This window comes from Opisthorchis viverrini, assembly GCF_000715545.1.
Source record: "Opisthorchis viverrini unplaced genomic scaffold opera_v5_168, whole genome shotgun sequence".
NCBI classification, from domain to species: domain Eukaryota; kingdom Metazoa; phylum Platyhelminthes; class Trematoda; order Opisthorchiida; family Opisthorchiidae; genus Opisthorchis; species Opisthorchis viverrini.
This window is the reverse complement of record NW_008751823.1, coordinates 152,896-163,675: the sequence shown is the minus strand read 5'-3', so window position 1 is coordinate 163,675 and position 10,780 is coordinate 152,896.

Genomic DNA, 10,780 nt, shown 5'->3' with positions numbered 1-10,780 from the left:
AAGTATTTCATTCATAGAAACGAGATTAGATTTGTGTTCTAGCAAAGCTGACATTTATGGCTGGAGAGTACCGAAACCATTTCTGTTATTGGCTTATTTGGGGCCCTGGGAAGAAGTTGGGCATAGGCAAATTAGAGAGAGGGAAGAACTGCTGAATCGTTGCGGAGAATTTGGCGGGCGATTAATCACCCATTAATTTAAAATTCCTTAAATTTCACCAGTTCTTTTCGCCCCTATTTATAGCCCCGCCTTATCTTTGTGTTTAAGGCGTGGAAATGCACGAAAGTCTTATCATTCCGGTTCCTTCACTCATTTGTCCCTAGGTCTTCTAGCCATTTGCTTTTTCACTGGACGGGAACCTATCGCGAACTTATTCCACAAGGTCTGCTTAACAACTGCATTAATACCGGACTTTTTACGACCATTTCTCGGTGGATATGGGCGTAACCACGGATGGGTCAGGCGGCTGCCTTCTGCCGCCACGATTTGCAGTCCCCTCTTCAAAAGTAGGAACCCAGTGAATTGAAATTGCATTTAATTAACTACCACATTTTTAATGAGGTCGTACGCCAAAATAGGTCATCCCGTGTCTTTTCAAAAATCAGAGGGGTTTGGTGAAGTGAGATTTTCACTCAGTTGGTCTAGAGATTAAGGGCCTTTTTGTTCATACAGAAGACGAAAGTAAATTTAATCACATCTGCCCTTTTTAAACATTGGCATATTATCTTATTCCGGCAAGTTCGGCAAGTTTGGAATTTTGATACTGGGCACAATGCGGATTATTCTTGTTAATTTGCCGACTGCAACGTAAGCCTATAAATTGGGGTGAAGTTTATGACGAATGGTGTGAGCATTGATCGACCCGTCGGGTAGCTCACGTCACTAAAAATTGTTTTTCGTGTTCCAGGAGGGAACAATGAAGACTTTATTCATGGATAAATTTGCTCGCTCTAAGTGTCCACAGCTAGTTTACCCCTAAAATGTGGCGTTCCCCAAGGCCTCCAGCTAGCGAAGGGGAATAGAAATACTTAAATATCAAGCGCTTCTGCTGACTTCCTCCGCCTTAACCATTCGCGAGGCAGGAGAACCCTGATCACTCGATGACTTAACATGACAATATAATGCGGTATGGAAGCACCAAATAGATTCTGTTCCTTCATGATTCGCGGACACATTCACGCATCAGAGACCGCGGTCACTAGAGTTTTCCCCGTCGACCCGTCATCCGTGTCTAAGCCTTGCGTGGGCAATAGACGAACGGTCGAGGTTATTTATTTTTATGCCCGCATGAACAGAAGATGTAAAACGCGAAGGGTGAGGCTAGAGCGCAAACCGGTCTTTTCGCAGCCTAAAACAAGCCCTAAGCGAAATACATGGGCAGAGCGAGGGGCTGATCGGTGGGAAATAAACGAGCGTCACATGCTATCAAGACCACACTTAAGAGATGTGCCTCTCGTCTCAAGCGACGGGACGACTAAGAAAACGGGCTCAAAGGCCTGTTTAGATGCGGGTGGGTAATCAACAAATAAATAAGATTAGCTCGTGAGATAGTAACTTCGGTTCCTGATTGATTATCAGCGGGCGCTTTGTACGGCGAATTTAGTGCAGATAATTCCTCCATTGGTGAATAGTACTTGGTTAATGTTTTCACACCAGTGAGCCTCCTAAAGGCTGAAATAATTTTGTGAGCCACTTGGTCACGCACCAATCTTTATTTCCAAGGTGCGGAATATCGTGGAGAAAAATGGTGCTGTCACAAATACCCTTCCCTCATCACAGCTCACATGACTGTCTCGAGAGACAAATCAATCTAGCAATCAACCGAGAGTCGTGGCAAGAACCGCGTGGGCCAAAGCTCAAAATTGGCTGCAGCGTCTGCTGACGGATACCCCTGATGCTTTTGGTGCAAGTGATGTATCCTGGGACAGGTAGTCGAAACCTTGCTTGCACCTTTCTTCTACTGTCGAAGGTACGTGTGTTTTCTTCTGTTTGCCTAAGCAGATTCTAACCTTTGGTGTGTTGCTAGAAGGCAATGGACTTTCCTGAAGCTACTGCGTATCTCTGTTGTCTTGAGAACTTTTATTCATGTACACAGAGGGATCTACTGGTAGACCAATTCAGGTACGACAGCGCAATTACAAATAGTGCACATCTGGTCCTTCAAAAGCACTATCGACAATAGAATTATGGTTTTTTCAAGGTTGCTGAAAACTCTTCGACAGTCCACGACCGGTTTCGCCCTTCTTGGGGCTCCGTGGAAACCAGATTGACTTGCAAATGTGTGTTTTTCTCGAGAATTATGGTTTGATTTTTTCGCCGAGATATTGGTTTCCTCCCACGTCGACCAAGGGCCTACTTCTAAGCCAAAGCGTAGGCGCCTGGGATGGGCATCCCAGAAACCGCAGTGTTTATCACTCGGGAACGCTAAGCCGGAAGCAACAGTTAACACCGTTGGCGAGGAGGGAGTATTTGATAATTTGAGCAAATCTGAGTACAGCTACAGCCTTTATAAACAACGTCAGCCCGATTTTTCTCAGTCTAGATGCGATAATTAGGCGTGCGTGCCGTACTGACCTAGTTCCTGAAAACAGTTGGACGCGCTTGCTAGGAGTGAAGAATATCCTCCGCCCTATCTTGGCTGACCGTAATAGGTTATTGAACCGGGATTTTCACGCAACTTACCAAACTAAATCCTCAAATGTAGACCAGAGGAAAGAAGTGGACCACTATCTGAAATGTTGGGGCATATACTGGGAGAATAAGGAGAAAATAACATCTATGGAATGTGGTTCGTACCGAAATATAAAGCAACATGGTTTTGGCATTATTTTATCTTATGCTGGGCACAGCTAATCGATACAGCACCGGCAAACGATGGGTCACAACCTTGATGCTGTACCCTGTTGTGGAATTTTCAGTAGAGCATCCCGAAAAATAAGTAAAGAGAGGTGAAATCTGCTCGTATGCACTGTTGCGGGTGTGTACTGATAAGTGTGATTAACAAATAAAGGAGTTTGCCAGTTTCCGTTCTTCTGCATCAGGCACCGTTCTCTGATAGGCCTTGTGAAAGCCATGAAGGTCCTTGGGGGCATTGTGGAATCTGCTGATTGGCCTTTTTTATTTTCTGCATACTGCACATCTGATCTTTGTGTTTGTGTTCCGGGAAAGAAACTATCTTAATGGTTCTTAGATTGCCTCATTTTTCACAAACCTTGTTTCATCAGTTCTGTTAGTCCGAAGATTCTCCGCCATACAAGAAAGAAGCTATATGTATAATAGCGGTATTTGGCAGTCAGCTATTCTCATAAGTATATTGCCAGGCAATTTGGCCACCCAGTACTGGGCCATTTTTAGCCTACCGAACTAATTAAATGGAAATCTACCCGCCCACTCAAGCCCGCAGTTGCAAATACGAGCGAATTTTCAATCCGGCCACGTCTCTGGGACAAGTTCTTTCGTACCCGATGTCCGCTCAAAAATAACATCTATGGAATGTGGTTCGTACCGAAATATAAAGCAACATGGTTTTGGCATTATTTTATCTTATGCTGGGCACAGCTAATCGATACAGCACCGGCAAACGATGGGTCACAACCTTGATGCTGTACCCTGTTGTGGAATTTTCAGTAGAGCATCCCGAAAAATAAGTAAAGAGAGGTGAAATCTGCTCGTATGCACTGTTGCGGGTGTGTACTGATAAGTGTGATTAACAAATAAAGGAGTTTGCCAGTTTCCGTTCTTCTGCATCAGGCACCGTTCTCTGATAGGCCTTGTGAAAGCCATGAAGGTCCTTGGGGGCATTGTGGAATCTGCTGATTGGCCTTTTTTATTTTCTGCATACTGCACATCTGATCTTTGTGTTTGTGTTCCGGGAAAGAAACTATCTTAATGGTTCTTAGATTGCCTCATTTTTCACAAACCTTGTTTCATCAGTTCTGTTAGTCCGAAGATTCTCCGCCATACAAGAAAGAAGCTATATGTATGATAGCGGTATTTGGCAGCCAGCTATTCTCATAAGTATATTGCCAGGCAATTTGGCCACCCAGTACTGGGCCATTTTTAGCCTACCGAACTAATTAAATGGAAATCTACCCGCCCACTCAAGCCCGCAGTTGCAAATACGACCGAATTTTCAATCCGGCCACGTCTCTGGGACAAGTTCTTTCGTACCCGATGAATTTCCGCTCAAAATTGGCTATCCTCGTTTTTTGCTATGTGCTCCCAATTCAAGTTATTCCATCTCCATCCCATCTTTAGCTCGTTGTGCCTCCGGCCATTTAGCCAACCGCCCAAGGTCACCCATGGCCAGCAACGGTTTTCACTTTTGGTTCATGCCAGCCGGCTCTGTCTTTGAACAAGTCGGACCTCATGACCATTGCTCTCTACAGGTTGGGAAAAAACCTATTATTATTTCATCCTATATTTCCCACTGTTTATGACATTGTCCTCTTTTTGCGCAATCCGCACCACCCCAGTCCTGCTTCATTCTGACTGTAAACCTATGATCATGCCAGAGGGTATGCAACCCGCAGGTTGGGAATAAACATTATTATTATCACCATCACTATACAACGGTTAGCTTCCCAGAGAAGTCACGTCTTGATGAATCGGGTTAACAATCCCTCGCTGTATACTGAGAGCATGAATAAGAGACGAAAAACACCCTAACAAGTGCCGCTTGTTGGGAAGTTGGAAATTACGTCGCTTAGTTTCGACATTTTAGCGATGAACTGTCGGAAAAACCAAACTTGCAATGGTACCAGATTGTTCGCCGTGAAAGGGTACGATTCGTTGCGTACTAGTGTGTGTGCCTTGATAAAGTTGCGTTCATCCTCCTGCTAAAGAATTCCCAAAAGTGCGATTTGATACTAGCTGAGATGGCTGACAAAATTTTCATCGGACGAAAAATTCATGATTTCATAACCCGTTGACTGCCAAACCCATGCCGCCATAATCGTTTGTTCTTTAGAGCACCATCTTTGACATACAAGGGTAAATCCGAAAGACAGATGTGGAAAGGTCTGCAGAGAAACATAAGACAGAACGAGGGAAATTATTCCATTCAAAATAGTCTAGGTATACAATGGGTTTTCAAAGCGCGTAAAAACGTTGAGCGCATAAGCAATGTAAAGACCAGCAAGTGGAGAAAGAACGAGTCAGACCGAATGCTTTTCAGGGCACCGTAAGTGCTGGCACAGTCAAGACTCGCACAGACGGCGGAAATTTCCCGTCATACCGGGCCAAGTGCGAGTTTCGCTAGCAAGAATGAACACTCAACGCCATATCTCACGCATGAAAGTGCTTTGCAACACTGAACTAACGCAGGTCACTGGCTGTGGCCTTAGGAACTCTAAAGGCAGTCTTGCTGAACAGAGAAAGCAAATCCCCAATATGAGATGATTATCGGTTTATGGACCGGAAAGTCAACCTCACAACCAATTGTGCCTAGTGCTGGGCTGGTGACGATGAAACGGTTATTATCACCATACTTCTGCTCCAGCATTCAATGCGGTAACTCTTCACATAAGGGAGATGTGCTTGGGTCCGTCACAGATGCACGGCGCCCCCAAAAGATAGCTTGTTCCAGCTTTATGGAAGACCTAGGAATAGATGCTTCCAACACTCTGAGGACGGAGTGCACCAAGTGATCGGAATAATTTTCGAATTTTCTCGAAATCCAGCGTGGTCAAGCACGTCATGTGTAACTTAAGAGAACCGGAGAATGTTCAACAAGCTTCTTGGCTGGCCATAGTTTGAGCCACGGTTCCATAGACGAAATTATACCATGCGCTTTCGATTGCTATTCCCAGTGAGATTTTCTGGAATTGGATATTACGGGTAATTACAGGACAACTAGGCTCACAAACAGCAAAAGCAGACGCTGTTGTGGGGACTATGGCCCCGAGTAACGGTTAAAGTTTCCGTGATGTTCAGGCGATCTCATTTGACCCGGAGAGGGAGACTGAAATTTCGAAACCTACCAAATATGGGATCATTAACCGCACAGCGAAGCACTCAGCAGCTCCTAGAAGGGAGCTTCACAGTGTGCGCTTTCGGTTGCATCAAGTCTGTTGGACTGAACTGCGGGGGAAAAATCCACAGTGCTGCTCGCCGGTGCAAATGTAGCCAACTGGGTGCCCTGAGGGAGCCGCAGCGAACAATATGCGAGCGTTTCGATGAACGGGAACGTGCATAGGCAAATTTGTCAACTTCGGTGTCAGGCAGCTTCTCATGGTCTCGGCTCCTGAATATGTCCTCAAGTGAGCGCATGTCAATGATCGAGCAATTTCAGCAGATTCAGTTGGCGGTTAAGGAACTTTTTCCATTTGAAATTTGAAGGGAGGCCACAGTGTGTGACGGTGTGTGTTGGACCGAGGAGTTGATGAGTCCCGCGCCTAATAAAAAAGATCCAACTAAAGCCCCGATCTTCCGGTGTTTTCTGTTCCCGTAAATTATCACTGCTTTTGATTATTTGGCGTTGATCGTCATATGGGCTCTCCCCAACCCGACCGCAGTACGTTCAAGCTTGTCCGGTTTATTTGCGCATACCTTTTAGTCATCAGTTTAAGAACTATCCAGTCGTGGAGCTATTAGCTCATCTGCATCATAAAAATTTCGACTACCTCTCCACTTACGTTATGGGTAATTTTGCCCCAAATATATATGACAGTGAACATAAGAATCGTGGAGAACTGCTACAGCATTTACATAGAACTGTGGGACGCATCAACATGGTGGTGATGGTGGTGGTACTCCAAACTCGTCAGAAGATCTGGTATTTGCGTCGTTTGAAACCGAGTAGAACGCTTTGTTATGCCGACAAACGCCAAATTAATGCTGATTGCACTTGCTAGATAGTGAGAAAGTGGAGCGGGTAACAACGGGATGGATTTTAACAGGTATCTCTACCAGAAGGTGAAAAGTGGAGTAAACAGAACTGCAATCTATGGCCCTTACGGTAAGCAAACATGTCATAAAAACAACAAACAAGAATGGCTGGCACGCAGTTCGGTCTTATTTGGGCTAGTAAAGGCGTATTCGAGGCCTTTGGAACTAGAGTGTTCTGGGTGCGACTCAAATGCTTTCGTAGCACCCATTTGATGGCATTTGGTTGAAATACATAGTGGGTGAACTGGCACTGTGCTGTCGTAGACTTCCGTGAGTGAGCTTACTCGAGCCCATGTACTGGCTCTCCATTAAATGGGTCCTACGACCGAATACCTTGAGTGTTATTAGCGCCATCAAACTCCAGTGAGATGAAAGTAACACGCGACTTGGCTGGTTACCCTCGTGCCTTGTAGATAAGAGCACCTGACTCCAGTTAAATTTGGTATAAAAATTTTGTTGCGGTTTGCTCTGAGTGATTCCTTTCACGATTGCTCGAGCACAGCGGATATTATCTTCCAGACTTTGATGGTATGGGATAAAGATGGTGCCGTAGTGTGTACGGTGGATTTTTTTGGGTTGGCCAGCACATGATGGGCTCGCTGATGATAATATCAGGGGGTGGGGTTTCACGTGCGTGAAAATGCCCATAATGTGCGGGGGCCCGTGAACGACAGGATTCGCACGGCGTTATGAAGCTAGAGTGCAACCCCCAGATGAAGGCCGGGGTGTCCGCACTATGGAGGTAACTACTAACGCAGAGATGCTTGGAGATCTAAATCCAACTGACAAGACTCGCTACCACAGCAACAACAGTGATAAGGTGATAGCTAATCGCAGGTGAACGATTGGTCCATGGTATCTGCAACAAAAACAACCGCTATTACCGTGATCAGTCTGATGGTACCCTAGATTTGGCGTAGGTTTGCCAATATTCCAGGAAACTTGGTTAGTGGCACATATCGCCAAGCGGTAAACAGCACGAAAATAATCTCTATCACTACTGAATGGGTCGTTGGTCACAGTGATAAGTGCTGTGCGCTACATTTCTCCTCGTGACTCACTCGCTAGGCCAGGGAACTTTCTGGATGGTATGCTCGGGCCATCAGATTTGTACACATTCCATCAGAAACACGTTTTTTTCGAGACGGTTGTAAGTGTTGAAAACCACGCTTCACGTGAATAGCTCAACTAAAAGCGCTGTGCAGCTACCAGGTACTTCATTATGAGATGGAGCCGGTGTTGGTACCGCATAGGGATTCCAGGTCACGGCACAATCCAAGTGGTATTTTTTCAGTGAATGAGTACTTACTCGGCCGCGCTATCAGAGCGGGCCATGCAGTGGAATATATGTTGGTTGTTGCTACAAATAGTTTGAAATAAACTGACGACGTTGTACAGGAACGTGCATGCTTCCTTAAGGCGTGGCATGTGTGAAAACAGTGGAACATTATGTCAGGTCTAAAAACGGCTTGGTGGCTGCACGCGCCTGCGCTGTTATCCTATCCATGGTGTATGTTTAAGGAAGAACCACCCTAATATTACACCCCTGAAAAGCTGTCCAGGTTATGCAAAGGCGCAAAATGCTGGCTTTCAACGGGAGTATACGCTGGTGGTCACCCGATCCCCCGCCGATCCTCACAAGAAAGGGGTAGAGATGGCAAGTAAACTGAAGCATTACTGTAACAGAATTTACCAAAGGCGACTCGTGACGTGCGTGGCATCGATATTTGTGACGTCTGAAAAGCTTCGATAGAGAGCTAATTACGGAACGTGGGAAAAACATGCGTGAGTAAAACCAAGCACCAACGTACAGCCGCACTGTCGGCGTTTTGCGGGAGCAGAAGTCAGATTATCTACGTAGGTAAGAGAGTTGTATGTACCGACCCACTTAGAAATACAGGTAAGCACTTTGCGGGGTAGTTGTAGATATCTTAGGTGGTTAGCAGACTTCCAAGTTGATGTATGACATATTTTTGCAGCGCTGATGATGGAATCGAGCATGTAGAGCGCCGGTTGATATGGGATACCATGATCAAACTTAAACACCGGGGTCGATGCTTTTTTATACAAGAACAACGAAGTGTTGCTCCTCCTTCGAGTTTCTGCGGACTAAGCGAAGTGAATATATTTTCATGCACACTTGAAATATTACGGATGCGTATGACATATTTTTGCAGCGCTGATGATGGAATCGAGCATGTAGAGCGCCGGTTGATATGGGATACCATGATCAAACTTAAACACCGGGGTCGATGCTTTTTTATACAAGAACAACGAAGTGTTGCTCCTCCTTCGAGTTTCTGCGGACTAAGCGAAGTGAATATTTTTTCATGCACACTTGAAATATCCACGGATGCGCTAAAGGGCAGGATCGCGGTGCAACCAAATTCTCTACAACCTCATCCACCACTTTTACAGCCAATTGCCCTGAGCCATGACAGTCGTTGAAAGTATGGATTCCAGGACACTGATTACGCTTAAGCGAATATTTAGGGTGACTATTTGGGTAGATATTGGGGACTCGAATAAGTACCATCATACCATAAAAATTGTCGAATAGACCCTTGTTCACACTGCGGATTTACAGAAATTTTGGGTGCATATCTAAGGATCAGACTGTTTTTTAAAGCCTCATTGGAGCGCCACCAAAAGTATTTATTCTCGGTGCCGGCACTAAGCGCTCAGGTCCTCATAAGGACACCTTTCCGATGAAACTGCGCCAGAACGCCCAAGAAATCAGAGAGACGAATGTTTACTCCGAATCATTGATCGGCAGCAAATCTGGTCGTCCGAACGTGGGTGTTGAAAGAACTAAAAGTAGCAATGCCAGCAATGGGAAAACCCCGTCCGCCAGATGTAAATTGCCCGAACAACCCGGGCTCCCGTGGGGCGAAAAAGCCCTGCAAATTGAAAATACCCCCCGAGATCACCAAGACAGGAAACAGATGAGTATGCCCAAGTGGTCCCCTCGGAGCCTTGGACTCAGACATGACGACCAATTATTAGATCTGCTAGCCTCCCCGGTGGCACAACTCTCGGTTCCTCACTCTATGAGGCAGCGGAGAAAGCGTTCATATGCTTGTCCACAAACCGCTTCAGCCCTTTCAACAAGCTTTGTGATATTAGACGGTTAGCTTGCCTTAAACAACCGTTCATAATCGCACTCACGGGGGCCCGGGTCCCACCAGATGTCTCTGACGCGGAGATCTCGATAGGCGGTTACTCCGATTTCCGGAAAAACAGAAATGCGCTATTCGAATGCATGAAACGTTGCCGCGGAAACAAGTCATCCGCGTTCACCTTGAGGAACATGAACGGAAAATACACAAGTGACCCAACAATTGTATCTGAAGTTAACAGGGAACACTATGCAGCTCCATATTCAGCTCCAGGCGCCTCTTCAAACACAGTCTTGCATAGGGTAACTAAAAACGGCCTCTAACCGACCTGGTCTTCACGGTGGAAGATATTCGTCAACTCTTGCACGAGATCAACCTATTCTACGCGTTGGGGCCTGACGCAATCCATTCAAGGATCCTGAAGGAAACATCGTCTACACTGGCAAATCATTTATGCCTGGTGTTTCGTTAGTCGCTTTACGAAGGCCGCCTTTCCTCTCCTTGAGAGGAAGCGATTGTCACGGCAACCTACAAAAGTGGCGACCGACTATCGCCTGGCAGCTATAGGCCTATAAGCCTCACCAGCGTTCCGTGCAAGGTGATGGAACGCATTCTGAAGTGAGCTATCCTAGAGCACCTTACTTCTAACAATTTGATATCTCAAGCTCAACACAGAATTTACCCCAACCGTTCTTGCGTGACAAACATGCTTGTGTTTAAAGATACCTTATCCTAAACCAAGGACGAAGAACTCATCGGAAGCCATATTTTGA